The 14,739-nt window shown below is 44.3% G+C and overlaps 1 protein-coding gene across 7 annotated transcripts in view; it reads left to right on the forward strand.

Moving 5' to 3' along the window:
- TRAF3 (TNF receptor associated factor 3) overlaps positions 1 to 14,739 on the forward strand; it is a 109,858-nt gene that overhangs the window by 32,203 nt on the left and 62,916 nt on the right. The window contains exon 1 of one of the 7 annotated variants that reach the window (XM_034643193.1): positions 5,522 to 5,664. The exons of 2 other annotated variants lie outside the window; for them this stretch is intronic. The gene's annotated coding sequence lies outside the window, so the exon portion shown is untranslated. Of the gene's footprint in view, positions 1 to 5,521; positions 5,665 to 7,101; positions 7,924 to 10,240; positions 10,867 to 14,739 lie in introns of those variants that run through there. 4 more of the 7 variants (XM_034643194.1, XM_034643190.1, XM_034643191.1 and 1 more) reach the window with 4 other exon arrangements.

The raw sequence follows: 14,739 nt of genomic DNA on the forward strand, positions 1-14,739 counted from the left end.
GTGTCACTGTTTCAGCCAGGGCTTGTCCTGTTGTCATTCGGCAGTCCTTCACAATTCTTGGTGCCAGAGCTGTTGTGGAGTTTGGAATTTTTGAGATTTTAGAATGGAATTAGTGAATATGCCATATATTGTGGAACACCCTAAACAGCATCCTATAATCAAACCGATTTTTGCAGCAAAGTTCATGACTATTTGCCCTAAGTGGGACAGAGACTCTGGATGGCCTCACATCACATCCGGGCGTGCTGCCCAACGAGTTACGATTGTGTTTTCAGAGCTTTTGGGGTTTCCGGATCACAGATAAGGGATTGGGGACCTGTTCTAGTGAATGTCTGTCATGCATTACGCCATGTGCCGTACACGCAGAGGAAGAAAACAGTGCCTGCCCTCCTGTGTGGGGTGGGCGACTGCTGTACGTGGAGTGTCGAGCACACACACACAGAAGGCACTGCTCGGGGGCTGGGGCGTTTCTGTCACCCCCGTTTGCTTTCGAGAAGTGTGCTGTACAGGTGTTCGGTGCTTCAGGCATGCCGCACAGGGCTTGGACAGAAGAGGTGCCAGGTGTAGGAAGGGGCCATTCGTGATCACCCTCATCAGGTTCCCTTGGATCTGGCCACAGGGATTCAAGGAGTAGCGTGCAAGATGCAGGGAAGGCGCAGAGTGGGGCGCCCTTTGTTCCTTGTCTCCCCCACTGGCCGGGGAGTGGAGCCCAGAGGCAGAGGCTGAGGCAGGGGCAGGTTTGGGGTCCTCAGCACTGGGACTGACTTCTCTGCAGTCCTACACTTTGCCCTCTTGGCTGGATCAGGAGTTTTCAGCATTAGATGGATTTAATGTATGTCTCCTGACTTTTAAAATACGAGTATAACTTTATTTTAATGTTTATTTTAAGATGCATTTTTGATGTAGAGAAAAATCTTCCATTTTAAAAAAATTTACCTGCTTTCTGAAATGGTACTTGAATTTTGAAAAAAATGTTTAATTGCCAGGCTGCAGGAAAGCCAGCTCTGTTTTATTAGAAAATGAGGAGCCAATACTCAAATGTTTCAAGCGTTTAAAAGGATGTAGGGAGAAGTAGTTTGTTCCTGGAGCAGGTGTCACTTAGTATTATTTCTAGTTTTTTTGTGGTGTTTGATGAACTATGTAGAATGTATTAACTCTCATCTGAGCATGTATATTGAAGATTATTCTTTCAACTTAGAGTTATTTTTGTCCAAGGTACTTGACTTAAGATTTAATGAGCCATGACACTGAATTAGAGACACGCTTTCAGTCTTTCAACATTTATAAGAGATACTACGGTTTTCAAAAGGACTTGTGAGGATTGTCTTTGGCAATGTATTTTAAGATCATCAAGAGTAGAGTTTGTGTTGTGAAAACTTGCTCCAAGACACATTCTGGGGGTTTTATGAGTGAGTAATGGTGACAGGACAAGGCAGCGTCACCCATACAGTTGTGGTTTTTCTTTGCAGACAGTTTATTTAACAGTGTTAAAAAGAGATTCCTTCTTGTGTTTTATAATTACCGTTTCTTGGAGACCAACTTATAATGTAAAAACTATCTGGTGGTATTATTTCTTAGAGTGAGTGTGTTAGTGTAAAACGTTTGCATCTGTCTGGAATGTATAAACGTGCCAGTTTCCAGGTGTAGCCTTTAGAGTACTATAGAAGAGTGGGGTTGTCTTTGAAAGGTCGTAATAGAAAAGCTTTGTGTGTCTTAATTGCTTAAATATTTTCTTTCTCTGGGATTATTAAGAAAAACACAGAATGTAACGTGGGAAAACGTGAAATGGATGCAAACACTTTAAGATTTTCCACAGAAGTTTTTTATTCACAATGAGGCACATGGGAAGGCTCCATTAACACTTTAGATGGTATCATAATTTTGGAAAAACCATTTCACCATAGGGGTGTTTACAAAAACTGAAGCCAGCTCTGCCAGCCGGGCTTTGACATTTGCGTAGCTGTATAGGTAGCAAGTGACACAGTGTCAAAACCAGTTTAAAATTACCTGTGTTGTCAACATGCGGATTTTCTTTATTCAGTATTTAAACTACAAATTTATCAATCTGAGTAATTTGAAATACAGTAGCATAAAAAGAACTAGATATGCCAAACCGAAAATGTGTGCGTATCTAAAGCAGTTTCTTTTCTTGATTTTGGTTAACAGAAGCATCTTCACATCTGTAATTTCTGGTAACTTAATGAGAACACACTGAACTTTGGGGGCACAATAAATTTTCCCATTATGTAAAATATTTTACACACTGGTTGACTCATTGTAAATTGTGAGTAGACATGATTCTCTTCCTGCGGAAAATAGAAACACATTGTTTTAATGGCAGTGTTAGACAAAGACAAAATTGTGCCGAGAGGTACCACGTTGCTTTCTGTTGGTCGGATTGTCAAGAACCGAGGTGGACACAGTAATGGAAACAAGCTGGGAACTCTTCTGTTAGGTTTTGAGGATGTAGTCTTTCTAAAATCAGTTAGTTGTTCATTTTATACAAAGGTTTATTTTCATTTTTGTGAATTTTATAGTTGTTAATGAATGTGTTTTCCTTATATTAACTTCAAGTCTTATAAATATGTCTCAGTCTTAAAAACCCAAGTGCTTTTATTTATTTCATGGTAGAAAGAACTAAGAAAATGAGTACTTTTTGGTGGTGATGGTGGGGTTGATACTTTCCCTAGTGATACTCCTCCCTCGTGTTTAAAAGTGCCACATACTTATATATGTGTCATTTATATTTTGCATTAAAGTTAAAATCAGATTTTTTTCTTGGAAAATTGTTGAACTCTGAGATTTGGAGGAGAAAAGTTACCCAAAATAGTTAGGAATTGTTTTGAACAGTGAGAAACTTATTTAAATTATTTGAAAGGGCCACCCCCAAAATAACTTATTTTTAGGAGCATAATGAACAGATTCCTTTTGTTTGTTTCTTTAATTGAGATGGTGAGCTGTGTCTCATAAAGGGATGTTAACTATCTGATGGCATGATTATGTCAGCTTTTCAAAAAAGTAACTATGAGATTGTTGTCTAACATGATTCATCTATTGTAAGCATCTAATTCAGTGGTTTTTAGTACAGTCATAGAGTTGTGCAATCATTGCCTATTTTGGACATTTCATGTAAATGGAATCATATAATATGTGGTATTTTGTGTCTGACTTCTTTCACTTAGCATCATGTTTTTAAGATTCATCCCTGTTGTTGCATGGATCACTAAGCTGTTCCTTTTTGTTGCTGAATAAGAGTTCGTTGTATGGCTGTACCACTTTAAAAAAAATACTTTTTATTTATTTGACAGAGAAAGAGATAGCAAGAGAGAGCACAAGTGGGGGAGGGGCAGAGGGAGAAGCAGGCTCCCCGCTGAGCAAGGAGCCCAACACAGGACTCGATTCCAAGACCCTGGGATCATGACCTGAGCCGAAGGCAGCCGCTTAGCTGACTGAGCCCCCCAGGCGCCCCTGGGTGTACCAGTTTTTATGTACGCATTAGCCCATTGGTAGACGTTTGGGCTGTGTCCCCTTTTTGGCTGTTAGGAGCAGTGCTCCTTGGAGCATGCAAGTTCTCGTGTGGACCTGTGTTTTCATTTCTCTCAGGCTTATACCCAGGAGTTTGCATCAGCTCTTGATGCTTCTCTGACCTGCTGTTCAGGTTTTCATTGGTGTTTGTAAAGAGACTTTGCCAGTTGTCACTGGGCTTCTTAAGACCTTTGTTGTGACCTGGTGACTCCTGTTTCAGGCTGGACACCCCTGGGCCCCCTGTTGCCTGGAGAAACAGCCAGAATTACAGTGTCCTTGTTTTCCTAAGACCAGATTACATCTGATGGTCATCATTGGATCTTATCAGATGAGTATCCTTTTAGATTTTGGGCAGATAGTTAGGTCTGTTCTTTATCCAAGCCAACTAAATCTGTTTTTTATATTTTTCCTGTGTTCTCTCTGCTTCTTCTTGGGACACCCTTTATTCTTTGAGCCCAGCAGCACAGGGAATGACAATGAATGATTCGTGTATTTTCCCTTCAGGCTGTATGCCACTCATTCCTTTCTTTTTCTTTTCTTTTCTTTCTTTTTTTTTTTCATGGTAATTCTGGTAACTGGGTTGCCTATTGTTGAAGTAATACACACCTTAAGGTAGTAGTGATACTCTTGAGCATTTTGTTTGGTGTGCAAATGAGACCTGTAGGAATGTTTCCATAATTTGTATCAAGTTCATGCAAGTGTACGTTACCAGTATTAGCTGATTGCCCGAGTTGGACTGTGAACTTCATTACTGCTATTTAATAAAGGAGCGGGTTCTGCCGTGGTCATTCCAGTTAGTGGTGAGAACCCTTTAGGCCTCATGTCATGTATTTAAACTGAGTTAAGCTTGGAAAATTATTGAGTGGTTTGAAGATAGTGGCTATATTTTGTAACAGTTGTGCCTTACATTTTGAGAAGCTTGTACTTTGGGAAACTTTCACATGTATTATATCAATTTAAAACTAAATCCACCCTGCAAGGTTAGGTCTTATTCCTTTCCTGTAGACCAGGAATCCCAGATTCAGAAAGAGCAAGCAATTGCTGGGAGCAGTCAGTGTCGGAGGAGACAGTGCCCTTTCTGCTCTGCCTCATGCTGTGAGCCGAGAGGCAGCAGGATATGGGGAGACCACATGCCTGGGCCAGGAGGGTTATGCCAAGTCCAAAGCAACCAGACAGCTAACAGCCAAGCAGCACTATTTTAACACCTAGTGATGCACTTATAAAGATTTCTCCTGTTTTTTCCTCGCTGCCTCCTCATCTGTAAAGTGGAGACAAGAGGAGGCCATTCTACGGGCAGGTGGGGATCTCTGGTCTCTTAGTCCCTGGACCTGGTTTCCGTGCACTGACCATTAACTTGCTGCCCTTAGTTTTCAGATGGTTGGCCTGGAAAGTGGTTTGAATGGTCCTGTAGCATGCTTCTTTCATCACCCCCTTCCTCTGACCTCGACCACTGGCCCTAAAGGTCCCCCCGTGGGCCTCGCTCCACCAGTGCCCACTACCCCAAAAGTAATTCTCATTGCTGGGGGGTGGGACAAGGGTCTCAGACCTGGGCCAGCATTGGCTCCCCGTCCTAGGCATTATCTGTTCCAGGAGAAGCAAGAGGCTTGGTGTAAGACCCCTACTAGTTCCTCCAGACCTTCCTGGGACAACCCACTCAGGCCAGAACACAGAATTCCTGCTGCCAGACACGGCATCCCTGGACTGACAGATCGGTAGGGGACCAGCCCTGTTACACCACAGCGGCTGTCGGGCTGGTGCGGGTGCGCCTGCCACTGAGGACCAGCCTTGATCCCTGATTTGAAAGGCACAGTTCTACAGACCGTCTTCTGTGGGGGGTGTCCAGATTGGCACCTGAGTATGCCCAGAGGCATTTGATAAAAGTTCCTCTGAGGCTGTTACATCACTAGTCAGTCTCTACAAAGCACAATGATGGCAAAAAGAAATCTCCTCACACGCTGCCTCCTGCCTTCCCCTTAGATCATCCACCCAATGCTGTGCGATTATCCAGCCGGGCAGGAATCCACAGGGGAGGTGCGTCCGGGCAGGAATCCACAGTGAGGTGCGTCCGGGCAGGAATCCACAGTGAGGTGCGTCCGGGCGGGAATCCACAGTGAGGTGCGTCCGGGCGGGAATCCACAGGTGAGGTGCGTCCGGGCGGGAATCCACAGGTGAGGTGCGTCCGGGCGGGAATCCACAGTGAGGTGCATCTGGTTTGGTCGAAGATATTCATTGATTCCTATCACAGCTTTTTTGGAGAGATCACGGTAGGAATGGTGCAGTGTTTCTGTAAATCTGATCTCCCACTCCCATGAGGAAAGGCTGTGTTGGTGAACCTCTGCGGGGTGTCTGGAAAAGCAGCCTGTCGGGGAGTTAGTTAGGTGTGGGCTGGCAGCCTAGGTGCTGGCTTTGAATCCTGGCTCTCCCCCGTGCCCCAGGCTCCTCAGCTGCCAGATGCAGAGGATGTGGTCTCACAGAGGGACCGAGTCCTGCCCGAGGAGCGGTGGCAGCTGACTGTGGCGAGCCCTCTTGAGACTGCCGGCTGCCACGGTGATGCTCGGCCGCTACACAAGTGACTGCTTCGGCGGGGATCCTTCCGTGTAGTGTGCTGCCTGCGAGGGGTGAGGGGAGCCCAGAGGAAGGGTCCTTGCTGCCAGGGGCAGGAAGGGAGTCAGTGAAGACTACCTGGGAGAGAAGGGGTGTGAAGGGGGGTTAGGACAACAGAGGAAGGCGAAGCAGAGGTTTCTCATCGTCAGAGGAAATGGCACGTTTGCAAGGATACGACAGTTCATTTCTGTTACCAGAATGAGGGGTGACCAGTAGGTTCCTTAATCTGTGTGTTCATTCACTTGCACTGTTCAGTGCCAGGCTGGGCACTCAACTTAGGGTAGAACAGAACACATCTGAACGAGGCCACTTTGTATTTCCCATCAGAAGGTGGTCCCAGAATCTCTGGAAGCCGGCTCTTCTTTGCTAAAGGGCACTGCGGTGTGAGCGCAGTACAGAGCCGCCCCGCAGGGTTCAGATTGTTACCTCTACTAGGCTACCACATGCCTGGGGCATGCTTACACCTCGGGTACGGGACACTCAGCTCTCTGTCAGTCATGGTGGTGGCCGTGCCTGTCCAGGGCTGCCGTGAAGGCTCGATGGGCTCCAGAACACACCCTTGCTGAGGAGGCCCTAGCGCGGTGAGGAACGCGTGTGCCGTGTCAAGGATGCTTTCTCCTCATCTCTCCCTTTTTCCAGCTGAGTGCACATCCTTTAGCTCCCGGTAAATATTCCTTCCTCCTAGAGCTCGTCCTGGCTCCCCAGACCAGCTCCGGGTCTGCCCCCTCGCATGCTGGCCCCCTCTGTCATACAAGTCTTCATGCTTGGAGGGACTTGTTTGCCAACGGCCTTGCCCACTGGAGTGCCTGTAGCCACCAGGATGGTGAGCTCTGCCTCACTCATGCCGTTCCACACACAGCATGTGGTTGGTTAATGCTCGCTAAATATATTGAATGAATGAATGAAAAGTAAAGGTCACTTAGTAATCATGCTATTTTAAGTCTCTTTCTGAATTTGGTTGTATGGTTAATGGTTCAATATTTCAAGGGCTCTGATCACGTAATGGTTTTTACTATACTGCGAAGGTAGCTGGGTGTTCCAGGTGATTGCTGCCCACAGAGGAACTAGAAGTTCTTACTGTACTTGCATTTTCTGGAATGAAAGTCACGGTTCATTCCCAGCAGCTTTTCGGCAGGGGCTTTGAAGCTTGTGTGAAGCGGCCGATGTGCAGGATTCTCACAGAGAGTACTTGAGCATTAAAGATGGTGTGTCATCATGCACCTCTCATTCATTTCAGCATTCTTACCTAGCACGATAAATCGTCAAAACCATCCTCCAGTAAAAACCACAAACCAGTCAGCCTTTAGGAAACAGGTTGGAAATCTAGAAATGCCACCCCCCACTGAGGTATTTGCAACATTTTTTTAAAGATCCTTATAAAATCTTTGTGATTCAGAAGGCAGCTTCCTGTGCCAGGGGAGTCTCTCTCCAGCGCTCTTGCTTCTGAGGTTTGTAGCTTTCAGAAAGACTGCAATGCAGCGGTCACCAAAGTCTCTGTTCGTATGGAAACAACTGGTGGTGAGGTCTTCTGCTGCCGTTTGTAGCCACTGACTTGGCCTGCAGTCTGAAGGAGGAGGTCATGAAGGCCGCACTCCCCCCCTGGACTTTGCCGTTCAGGAATGAGAGCGGGAGTGATTTTGCAGACGTTGAGGCTAGCGCAGGCATGTCCTGCAGCAGCTCCGTGAAGTTACTGATGCAGTGGGCTTCCTGGGATGTGAGACTCAAGATGCCTTTGCGGTTTGTGCACGGTAATTCTGTTTTCTTCTCTGTGTTCAGATGGTGGATGATGAGAAGGTAAGGACTTTAGAAATCATACATAATATGTATTTTAAATGTTGATGAATATCCCTAGTGCAGGTGAAGAATTATGATTGAGTTGATCTCTTCTGAACCAAAGAAATAAAATTTTGATTTCTTATTAAAGGACAGTTTGAACAGTCTTCTTATTTAGTGTTGACGAATGCCATCTAAATAAATTATTAAAGCTGTTCTTTAAAGAGATCTGCTTGCTCTTTGACTCACTGAACGTGGTTGAGTCTCAGAGATGTAGACACAGGTAGAATGGATTTGCTTCTTTACTTAAGCAATGACAGTGTCATTAATCTGGCATGGAACATTTTGTTTCACAAAATCTCAACCATATGGCAGTGGATGAGGAAATCTAATTTCCTTAGTTCGTATTTGCCTTCAGATGAGCGTTTTCGGACGTGCGGAGCCCTGTGCTCACCCTGGGGTGAGTTGGACACCACCCCCAGCTGCCCCTTTTTGTTTGTCTAAGAGGGAGGCTGAGAGTCACCACTCCGGTTTATTCATTTGTCTATGAATTGGTGGCCCCCAAACTGTATTAAATGCATTATGGGTGGTAATTTATATGTCCAGTGCCAAGAAATATACTGTCAGGGTTACCATGGCAACTGCATGTATTCTGAAAAGCTTATGAATGGGTACTGAACCTTCTGGCGTTTTAAATGAGATGTTCCAGCTGAGAGCCTGCATTCATGATTAGTGTAAATAAATTCAGCTTTCTGTGTGTATCACATCCTTTTTATTCATTTACCACTTATCTGTTCAGCTCAGTTTTTCCTCTGCTAACATCTGCCATGGTCTCTTGGTTCCTGGCAACAGACTATGGTTAAGAGATGGTTTTCAGCTTCAGGCTGGGGAGCAAGCCTGGCTGTGCCGTGTCCCGACACCTTAATCTGTGGGTGGTGTAGAATGGGCTGGCACGTCTGCGCCTCCTGAGGGCTGGAAATCCTCGACAACCCCAGAGCATAGCTGCAACCCCGTGTGCTGGTGTGGTTCTGGCAGAACTTTCTGTCTGTCTGGACAGCTTCTTTCCAATAACACAGCCCAGGGCTCTGAGAGAGCCTGACTTCTAGGGAGACAGCCCTGCCTAATTTGTATTTCTAGAATACCATGATGGTTGGTTTTGGAGAGGGAGGCCCAGGTTAGAAAGACCCATGCTCAAAATGCCAAACTTGGGAAACTAATGCACAAAGGCCTGTTCTCTTCATTACCAGAGGAGTGTTTGCTGTTGGTTAGAAATATGTGTAGCATAGTTTCTTTGAAAACTAGTTCCCCTTGTGCATTTAAACCATATTGGTACCTTGATTGCATGGGACTAGAATATCTGTTTGCTAATATTTTGAAGAAGGCACCCCCAAAGCTTGCCTAGGACGTCCGAGGCAGCCCTGAGGAGGCAGCCCTGGGGATGGCAGTGGCTGCTGAGGCACTTGCTCCCAGGAGGGGACCCTGTCAGGCTTGGGAGGACATTCACACTCAGGTGGAGTCCATGCTTTGTATTAAAGATCCTTCAGATGATACAGCTTGGATTTTAAACCTGTAGGTAAAGTCAGCCTTTCAGACTCCCATTGGTGGGCATTTTGTGATAGCTCGCCTGCAGGCCTTTGTTAAGAATCTTCATCTCCTTCAGTCCCTGTATTTTATAGTGGGGAAACTGAGGCTCAAGGAAGCTGTGCTGCTTGGTTAAGGTCCCACAGCAGGTCAGGATCAGATCTAGGGTCAGAGACCTGGCTCCTGGCTTTCTGTTTTCTTGAGGATAACTTTCCTGACGGGAGAGTTTTGCTCTCACTGTTTTTTTGCTTTTCTATCAAGAAAAGGCCTCCAAATTAACAGGAATAGAACTCTCTAATTTATAAAAGTTCCTACTTTCCCTTTCTTCTTTATTCCATCCTTCATCGGCTTTCTACTCAGTGTGCCCGAGACTTGAGGGGCACGTCCTCTGCCCCTCAGGCCTCATGCTGTGATGAGAGATACTGCCCTGAGCCCCAGAGCACTCAGCCTGCGTGTGGAGATGGGTCCTGGCTCTGCAGCTGCATTCTGCCTGTCTGTGGTATTCTGCAGAGAGGCGAGGTGCCCCGTGGTCCTGGGGGGTGAACTGAATCACCAGCTATTAAATCAAGGTCACAGTGCTATGTTCACTAAGGCAAAACAACATAGTAATATTAGGTCCAGCTTACACATTACACCTTAGTGATTACAAATAATAAGAGGTTCAGCTTGTACTCAGGCTACAGGCAGCTAGGGCGTTCCAGGACTTGGTGCCTGTACCGCCCCCCCCCCCCCCCCCCGACGCTGATCGCTGTGAGGGTAGGAGGCACGTTTCTCACTTTGGATCTCAGGCTCGGCACATAACAGAAACCCATTAAGTGGATAACTTTGGAGCCCCTGAAAACTGGTAGGGTTGTTGCAGATTTGGGGACGGTGGTCAAAGATGACAGAGAAGGAATAAGGCCAGGTGCAGGCCCAGCAGCATCTGTATCTTGTTGTCTCAGGAGACACACGGTAAAATACAGGACAGTCTGCGATGGTGAGAATGCAATTGAAAATGCAGGCTTTAGACATTTCCCTTTGGTGACATATAAAGAGCCCAGGATACGTGCGTTGTTACCCTCAGATGAGAGAGAATTAAATGACCTCTGTCATGAAGAGCTGCATGAAAAGAGTCGTAGATGTAACCTTTCAGGTAGAGAAAGATTTCTGCTTTCAGATCTTAGGGGATACTCATTCTTCTTGATATGAGGAATCCTGTAACCCAGATGCCCTGCCTAAGTATCTGCCTTCATCAGGTCTCTAGAGAAAGCACCCTAGCGGACGGCCTGGTGTTGCGTTCCCCAGGCAGTTGGAAACGCTAGAACCCAGGGGGGAGACTAGCGCGCTGGTCAACTGCACGCTGCCGTGTCAGTCCAGATGTGGGAGCGCACGCTCTCATTTATGGTAAGTGAATCAGGCACTGCTGTTAGAAGCCTGTGATACACTAAAAATGAATTCAACAGTGTAATTAAAATTGTTCTTTAGCTTAGAAGAATAAAAATTTATTTTAATTGAAGGAGAATAGTATCTTGACTTGTCAAAAAAGGACATTCAATTAAAAATGACAAATTTTCACACTTAGGGAAGCCCTGTATATGTTACAAAATGGCATTTCTCAGGAAGATTCATTAATTAGGATTATTTTGCAAGGGTCTTCAGACCCTCAGGTTGGAGTAAGCACCCCTTTTATGTGCAGCTTGTGCTCAGCCATAAGACATCTACGTAATCGGGTGACTTGTATTTTCTGAGTCACTCCCCTATTGCACTGAACTGTCTCTGTTGTAGCAGGTGGAGTTGAAACAGTCTGCAAAGAAAGGGTCAGGGTGGAGCTCAGGTCTGCCATCTCTTCTGTGTTCTAGACTATTGAAGATCCAAACTGTAAAATGTTAAAACCTCCAGACAGAATCTTGTTCAGTCTCTCCTCATTGCACTAGCCCCGTGTCACTGAAACCCAGCCCCAGGGCTCGGAGGGCAGTGCCAGAGCCCAGGTGGATGTGTTCCTGGCCAGCTCTGCCTTCTTCCTCCAGCCCCAGCCTGGAGTCTTGTTGCCTAGAGTAGAGGACTTTTTCTCAGCTTAGAGCCTTAACTCCCAACCCACCGTTCCTAGCACATCGTTTCCCTTTTTATTCTGCCTGGGATTTTGAAAATGTCTAATAGTGCTGGATGGCTTTATCATTCATCATTATGAGTGGTATTGTTTATTACAACTTGCAGCTACAAGTCTAGTAAAACAAATTCATTGCCTACGTTCAGATTGTGCTCATCTAAAAATTCTGTTTATAACATTAATTCAGAAGAAGGCTTCTATTATGAGTTGTTGAGAAACAGCTCTGTACCCCCTTTAATAAAGCTATTTTTAAAATGTAATTTAATGCCTGCAAGTAAATTGCTTGGAGATTTAGTTCCTTGCTTGCAAAAGAAATGTGAGAAGAAATGTATTTTTTTAACACATTTTCCGAGCTCTGGCCAGAAACCCATTCATTCAGCTCATTCATACTCACCAGTCACTAATATTTATCAATATACCATGTGATTATATTTATGTTATATATATACTTATGTCCTCGTGTCTGATGTATGTTAACGTGCATGTGTATGTATACATGCGTGTGTATGCGCTAGTTAATACTAATTAATATGAAGCAGGAGTACAGCAGAAAGACTGTTACCGTTGGATATTTAAAAATTTTTTCCTGTGTAACCTATAAAATGAGATATTGAATTGATACTCAATACCGAGCCGCTTCTTACACACTTGATTTTTCTTATTGTATTTATCTATGTTTATATTTTTTAAATCTGAGAATTACAGAAATAGTCAATTTCTGCTGATCCTTCAGATTATGGCTTAAATGTCCTCTCCCCAGGAAGGCCTTCCCTGTACCCACTTAAATGGGTGTCACTGGAGTGCTCACCATGTGCTTCCTTAGTAGTTTTCATGTCACACGCATGCGCACACACATTATGTGTGCTGTGTCCCTTTTCCCGTAGACGGTGTTCAGGGCCCCTGTCCTTCTTACCCCCTCCTGCCCGCATTGTGCCGGCCACCCTCAGTGCTGGAGTGCCTGTTGAAAGTGCACAGGACACCAGAGGCCCCTGTAAGGTGGCTGTGAGGCTCTGTGGCCTTTACAGGACTGTCTTGGAAGTTTTCAACTCTTTTCTTGATTCAACCAAGACATCTTTGTTCCATTACTAATTTAATATCTTTTCAAATTATTGAATACTTGTGTTTTCCCATCCACCGAGGAGCTGGAAACAGTCAAGAGTAGAGGACTCTTTATGTCCTGAATGGCCCTTTCCTCTTTTGCTCTCCATGTTCTTTTTCTTGTAAGTGAACAAATACATTGTGAGGCTAGCAGACTTTAATGCACCCTTTGAATTCAAGTGTAGAGATTTTTGAGAAAAATGAGGTAGTTTTGAGAAACTAGTAAAACCAGCCTCAGTGCATTTTGATATTTTAATTTATAGGAAATGCTCTTTCATTTTCCTCATGATTGTGCCAGACTGGGGAAGGGTGCTGTCATTCAGAATTATTTACTGGGCACTTGTGAGACTGAAAACGGGGACCTGGCAAGACAGGCTTTGGTCCCAACCGCTGGACCATTTGGGAGAGCGCCAGGGGCTGTGTGTAAGGCATGGTGCTGTGGGGCCACAGTGTGGCCAGGTGCTCCCTGCCCTCTGGCACTTCTGGCTAATGAGTCAGTCCTGGAGTCTGTCAGCGGCACTGATCTAACCTACAAATTTAGATTTATTTTCATATTACTCCAGTAGAAAATTTTATTAATGTGACCTTTTTTTGTATAAAATGTTGACAAGAGAATATTTTATGTTCAAAATATTGATTAATTTTGGGGGAAACCGAAGAGATTTGATGGTGCATAACAAATCTCTGTTTAAATTCACCGAGTAAATTGCAGTGAATCATAACTATATTAATTAAGCAAAAGCAAACATTGCACAATAGGGTTTATTTGAAAGACCAATCAGATGAGAATTTCTGGGTGACCTGAAAGATGTCACACTTTTGTACAACCTTACATTGAAACAGTGTGATCCGTTGGATGTCATGTAGGAAACTTCATACTGATGGGTCCAGCAATTTTAGCTAATGGATCACATTTGATTAGGAAGTCGGTTTATTTTAGAGGGTTTATGTAGCCTGAGAGTATTAGATTGAAAAAAATCCTAGAAATATTACACTAGACATCTCAGATTTTCAACATGACTCTATCTGTAAAAAATATATGTGACATTTCATATTTTAGTACTAAAGTAAGTATGCAGTGGTAATGGATATTTGACCATGATTTCAGTTGGACAAGACTTCAGAGAAACCTATCATATTGCCAAAACCAAAACCAAACTCACCACTGCATTACAGCTCCAAAACATGTTTTTTTCACACAAGTATAATTTTAACTATTACCCAGTAGCATGGGATAGTCATTTCACTCTTAACTAGCTTTTTCCCTCCTTGTTCAAATCCATTTGGATAATGCTTTTCAAAAGTAATCTGAATAGTTCTAGTCAGTTCTCATATTTAAAGTAGCTAGAAACCAAGCAAATAATTAGTTAAGTGATGCAAGAAATTTATTTTAGCCTCGCCAAGATCTCAATATTTTCCTTGAAGTCAGAAATGGCCTTGGTTCAGCCAGAGGCCCTGTCTTTGGTGCCTCTGGTTGTGAATGTCCTGTGCTAGTCCTGAGGGAATAAACAAACTTCAGGGATGTCAACGCTGAAATTCAAAACAATTTTAAAAAGGTGCTTGGTTTTCAAAAGTGACAAATGTATTAGGCATTATTGATGTTTTGGAAATTTTGAGGCATGTGTTTTGCCTCTTCACCTAGGATTTGAATTTACAGGCGTCTGAGCCGTTGAGAACGCCAGTCAAGTCACCGTGGAGGGAGCACTGGTTTTTGAGACCAGGGTTTCAGTCCTGCTGACTCTGACTTTGGGCGAGTTCCTAAGTGTCATTATCTTAGTTCCGCAATACTCCAAGAAGAGATTTGGAGCATTGGATAACCTTTTAAAGATAATTTGAGAGGTGCAAATGGCAAATCCGATTTTATAGCATTAATCTTTATTGATTCTTATGACATCATGAGTCAGTGAGTGTGCCTTTGTTGATTTAGTCACTATCTGTTAATAGATGTTACAAATGTGACTCAAGAGGCAGACCACTCTCGCTTGCTAATGGGTAATGTTGGGAGATTGCTGAGTCTTTCTGTTCCATTTTCCTCATCTCTGTGGTGGAGGGGGGGTGGGGGGTAAAGGAGA

The sequence above is a fragment of the Ailuropoda melanoleuca genome, chromosome 14 (assembly GCF_002007445.2).
Source record: "Ailuropoda melanoleuca isolate Jingjing chromosome 14, ASM200744v2, whole genome shotgun sequence".
NCBI lineage: Eukaryota > Metazoa > Chordata > Mammalia > Carnivora > Ursidae > Ailuropoda > Ailuropoda melanoleuca.